The sequence below is a fragment of the Manis pentadactyla genome, chromosome 11 (assembly GCF_030020395.1).
Source record: "Manis pentadactyla isolate mManPen7 chromosome 11, mManPen7.hap1, whole genome shotgun sequence".
NCBI classification, from domain to species: domain Eukaryota; kingdom Metazoa; phylum Chordata; class Mammalia; order Pholidota; family Manidae; genus Manis; species Manis pentadactyla.
This window is the reverse complement of record NC_080029.1, coordinates 121,962,417-121,968,606: the sequence shown is the minus strand read 5'-3', so window position 1 is coordinate 121,968,606 and position 6,190 is coordinate 121,962,417.

The window sequence follows — 6,190 nt, the reverse complement described above, 5'->3', positions numbered from 1 at the left end:
AATACCTTTTTTTCTCAACCATTTGAAAGTTGCAAACACTTTACCCCTTAATGCTTAGATAGAAATCTAAGAATCCAGATGTCTTTTCCTACATAACCACAATACTGTTAATATGCTTTAATCAGTTTGGCATAAAATACAGACAGGTCATTTTTCTGAAGAGTCCAGGCCAGGGTGGTGTAGAAAGCCCTGCAATCTGCTAATTGTTTCCTAATTTTTAAAACCAGTAAAACATATTTGGCAAGAGTACTACATAAATTATGTGAAATTCCAGTTATATCCCCTCAGGAGGAACATGGTGTCAGTATTCCTATCATCTCTTTGTTATATACCCATCAGTTGACAGAAGGCAACATAAATGTAGCAATGAGTGAGAAAATGAAGTTTGGATTCAGACCTTGTTCAAATTTCAGTCTAATACGTAACAGTCAACTACCCTTCTTATGCTTCGCTTTTATATGGAAATGGGAGCTACTTTGCAGGCTTAACAATTAGAGTGAATGAGTAGTAAGATTAGGACTTAGAATTTTTATGATTGTAGTGCTTGGGAAAATGGTTTAAGCCTAGCCATTCCTAAGCTTTGCTATTTGCCACCACAGTTTTTCTTCTCTGTTTAACCAGATACCAGGGAGCTTCTCCTTAACACATGGGGTCCATCTTCATATTTTGCAGACATTGTTCATTTTGCCCAGTTTTACATTTTCATATATTGGGGAGGTTTGTTTAAAAACAGACAAGTGATACAACACTGTGCCAGGCTTGGCTCTTCTCAGATGTGGCCAAGACTTCATGACTAGCTTTCTGCCCAGCATTTTAATCCTAAAAATACCTTCTTAGAGCAAGTGTTAGGCTCTAGAAGTAGATGCTGCATATTTCTCTCAGAAAATCTGGAGAATGTTATTTGTGTTAGTGTCCTGGGACTACCATACCAGAATGCCACAGACTGGGTGGCTTAAAGAACAGAAATTCATTTTCTCACAGTTCTGGAGGCTGAAAGTCCAAGACTAAGGTGCCAGCAGGATTAGTTTCTGATGAGGTCTGGCTGCTGGCTTACAACTGCCTTTTTGCTTTGTCCTCACAAGGCCTTTTCCTCTGTGTACACATCTCTTATCTCTCTTAAAGGACAACAGTCCTATTGGATTAGCGACCTACTCTATGACCTCATTTAATCTTAACGATCTCCAAATACAGCCACATTGGAGGTTAGGGCTTCAGCATGTGAATTAGCGGGAGGCGGGGTGGGGGGGCACACAATTAAGCCCATAGCATTAAAGAAACACACCTGACTGATAGAGGATAGGCTTTTCAGGCAAATAAAGATTCTACTTTCACCTCTACAACTTTGTGGCCTTAGGCAATTCAGTTAACACCTGTTACCCTCAGTTTCCTTATATATATGAAGTGAATATAACTGTGCCAAGTGAGGATATTGTGATGATTGGGAACTATCTCTTACCTAGAGGGAGGTGACATGAATTAATGCAAGGATAAAGGTGGGGCTGGTGGCCTAGGAGTCCAGAAAGATCTAGAGACTCATGGGCTCCATCCATCAGTAATATCTACAGTAATCAGAGAAGTTGAGGGTTAGAGTCTTAAAACCTGGTGAGATGGGAAAAGATTCTTAGAGGTAAGTAGGACAACAAATTCACCCATGATGAACATACATACAAAAATCCTGAACAAAATATTAGCAAACTGAATTCAACAATACATTAAAACGATGATATATACCACTCAAGTGGGATTTATTCCAGGAATGCATATTCACCATCCACAAATCAATCCACATGATATAATACCACACTAACAGAATAAAGGATAAAAATCATATGATCATCTCAAGAGATGCAGAAAAAGCATTTGACAAAATTCAATTATCAATTTATGATAAAAACTCAAAGTGGGTTAGAGGAAGCATACTTCAACATAATAAAGGCCATATATGGCAAACCCATGGCTAACATCATACTCAATGGTGAGAAGCTGAAAGCTTTTTCTCTAAGATCAAGAACAAGACAAGAATGCCCACTGTCACCACTTACATAGTATTAGAAGTCCTAGCCAGAGCAATTAGGTAAGAAAAAGAAATGAGGCATCCAAATTGGAAACAAGCAAAGCTATCACTATATAGAAAGCCCTAAAGCCCACCAAAAAAACTGTTAAAACTAATTAACAAATTCAGTAAAGTTGCAGGATACAAAGTCAACACACAAGAATCTTGCATTTCTATACACAAAAAATAAGTTATCTAACAGAGAGAAGCTGAAAGCTTTTCCTTTAAGATCAGGAACAAGACAAGGATACCCCATCTCCCCGCTTTTATTCAACATAGTACTGGAGGTCCTAGCCACAGCAATCAGACAACACAAAGAAATAAAAGGCATCCAATTGGTAAGGAAGAAGCCAAACTGTCCCTGTTTGCAGATGACATCATATTGTACATTAAAAAAACCCTAAAGAATCCACTCTAAAACTACTAGATCTAATATCTGAATTCAGCAAAGTTGCAAGATACAAAAATTAATACACAGAAATCTGTTGCATTCCTATACACTAATGATGAACTAGCAAAAAGAGAAATCAAGAAAACAATTCCATTCACAATTGCATCAGAAAGAATAAAATACCTTGGTTATTTTATTATATAAGTATGGAACTTACCAAGGAAGTGAAAGGCCTATACTCTGAAAACTACAAGATAATTCTTAAGAGAAATTAAAGAGGACACTCATCCCATGCTCTTGGCTAGAAAGATTAATATTGTCAAAATGGCCATCCTGCCTAACGCAATCTACAGATTCAATGCAATCCCTATCAAAATACCAACAGCATTCTTCAACAAACTGAACAAAAAGTTCAAAAATTCATATGGAACCACAAAAGACCCCAAATAGCCAAAGCAATCCTGAAAAGGAAGAATAGAGCAGATGGAATTATGCTCCCTGACTTCAAACTCTACTACAAAGCCACAGTAAACAAGGCAATTTGGTACTGGCACAAGAACAGACCCATAGACCAGTGAAACAGAATAGAGAGTTCAGATATAAACTCAAGCATATATGGTCAATTAACATGCGACAAAGGAGCCATGGATATACAATGGGGAAATGACAGCCTCTTCAACAGTTGGTGTTGGCAAAGCTGGACAGCTACATGTAAGAGAATGAAACTGGATCATTGTCTAACCCCGTACACAAAAGTAAATTCGAGAGGGGGCGGAAGATGGCGGCGTGAGTAGAGCAGCGGAAATCTCCTCCCAAAACCACATATATCTATGAAAATATAACAAAGACAACCCTTCCTAGAATAAAGACCAGAGGACACAGGACAATATCCAGACCACATCCGCACCTGAGAGAACCCAGCGCCTCATAAAGGGGGTAAGATACAAGCCCCGGCCCCGCGGGAGCCGAGCGCCCCTCCCCCCAGCTCCCGGCGGGGGAAGAGCAGGCAGAGCGGGAGGGAGACGGAGCCCAGGGCTGCCGAGCACCCAGCCCCAGCCATCCGGGCCAGAGCGCAGGGCCCTGGATACTAGGAAAACAGGGCAGCAAGAACAGTGAGCGGGCACCGGAGGCCAGGCACCGGAGGACACCAGAAAAGCGAGCGACCATTTTTTTTTTTTCTGTTTTGTTTTGGCGAGCGCTTTTTGGAAGTCTTAAAGGGATAGGGCCCCCAATACTAGGGAAACAGGGCAGCAAGAACAGTGAGCAGATGCCTGAGGCTGCCGCCGGAGAATAAAGAAAAACGAGCAGCCACCATTTTTTTTTTTTTAATTAAAAAAAATTTTTTTTTTAAATTTAAATTTTTTTTTTTTTTTGTGGTTGTTTTGTTTTGGCGGGTGCTTTTTGGAAGTCTTAAAGGGGCAGGGCGGGACACTTAATCCAGAGGTAGGGAATCCGGGATCTCTGGGCACCCTAACCCCTGGGCTGCAGGGAGCAGGGAGGCCCCTTACGAAGATAAATAGCCTCCCAGCCGCTCCTGCTCCAACGCGACTCCACCACTTCGGAGCAGCTGCCCGAGCCAGGCCACGCCCACAGCAACAGCGGAGATTAACTCCCTAGCAGCCGGGCAGGAAGCAGAAGCCCTGTCTGCGCGCAGCTGCGCAGCACAAGCCACTAGAGGCCGCTGTTCTCCCAGGAGAGGAGGGCCACAGACCAACAAGAAGGGAAGTTCTTCCAGCCGTCACTCGTCCCAGCTCTGCAAACCATTCCTATCACCATGAAAAGGCAAAGCTACAGGCAGACAAAGATCACAGAGACAACACCAGAGACGGAGACAGACCTAACCAGTCTTCCTGACAAAGAATTCAAAATAAGAATCATAAACATGCTGACAGAGATGCAGAGAAATACGCAAGAGAAATGGGATGAAGTCCGGAGGGAGATCACAGATGCCAGAAAGGAGATCACAGAAATGAAACAAACTCTGGAAGGGTTTATAAGCAGAATGGATAGGATGCAAGAGGCCATTGATGGAATTGAAATCAGAGAACAGGAACGCATAGAAGCTGACATAGAGAGACATAAAAGGATATCCAGGAATGAAACAATATTAAGAGAACTGTGTGACCAATCCAAAAGGAACAATATCTGTATTATAGGGGTCCCAGAAGAAGAAGAGAGAGGAAAAGGGATGGAAAGTATCTTGGAAGAAATAATTGCTGAAAACTTCCCCAAACTGGGGGAGGAAATAATCGAACAGACCACGGAAATACACAGAACCCCCAACAGAAAGGATCCAAGGAGGACAACACCAAGACACGTAATAATTAAAATGGCAAAGATCAAGGACAAAGAAAGAGTTTTAAAGGCAGCTAGAGAGAAAAAGGTCACCTATAAAGGGAAACCCATCAGGCTAACATCAGACTTCTCGACAGAAACCCTACAGGCCAGAAGAGAATGGCATGATATATTTAATACAATGAAACAGAAGGGCATTGAACCAAGGATACTGTATCCAGCACGACTATCATTCAAATATGACGGTGGGATTAAACAATTCCCAGACAAACAAAAGCTGAGGGAATTTGCTTCCCACAAACCACCTCTACAGAACATCTTACAGGGACTGCTCTAGATAGGAGCACTCCTAGAAAGAGCACAGCACAAAACACCCAACATATGAAGAATCGAGGAGGAGGAATAAGAAGGGAGAGAAGAAAAGAATCTCCAGACAGTGTATATAACAGCTCAATAAGCAAGCTAAGTTAGGCAGTAAGATACTAAAGAGGCTAACCTTGAACCTTTGGTAACCACGAATTTAAAGCCTGCAATGAACAAAACAGCAGCAGAATCACAGAACTCAAGAATGGACTAACAGGTACCAAAGGGAAAGGGACTGGGGAGGATGGCAGGGTAGGGAGGGATAAGCAGGGGGGAGAAGTAGGGGGGTATTAAGATTAGCATGCATGGGGGGGTAGGAGAAAAGGGAGGGCTGTACAACACAGAGAAGGCAAGTAGTGATTCTACATTTTGCTATGCTGATGGACAGTGACTGTAAAGGGGTTTATAGGGGGGACCTGGTATAGGGGAGAGCCTAGTAAACATAATATTCGTCATGTAAGTGTAGATTAGTGATACCAAAAAAAAAAAAGGGGCATTTCCTGTGTGGTAACCTCCAATGAGTTCTACACAAGAGTATAAAGGGCATATAAAAGTGTAGGCAAAGGGTCTGTTTGTGTTTATACAGAGGATCAAAGCCTAATTGGGCTACCCCGAAAATGAACTAAGATACGATATGAAAAAGAACTTCCAACATCAGCACTCTCTGGAAGACTCATGCCAGAAGATGATCATCAAAAAACCCCAACAAAGATCCACGCACTGCTACAGCTGTAGATGCACTCATCCCACCAGTTCCTGGACTTGCCATGGGAATGAGGAAGGAGATATCTAAGCTGGCCTGTGCATACAGTAAAACAACAAATTTGACTGGATCTATACTGTTGGAACTCAACCAAGAATTTGGAGAAGTGCAAATTGTAGCGCTCCAAACTCTTACAACTACAGACTATTTACTATTAAAAGAACATAAGGGATGTGAACATTCCCCAGGAATGGGTTGTTTTAATTTGTCTGATTTCTCTCAGACTGTTCAAGTTCAGTTGGACAATATCCACCATATCATAGATAAGTTTTCACAAATGCCTAAGGTGCCTAACTGGTTTTCTTGGTTTCACTGGAGATGGCTG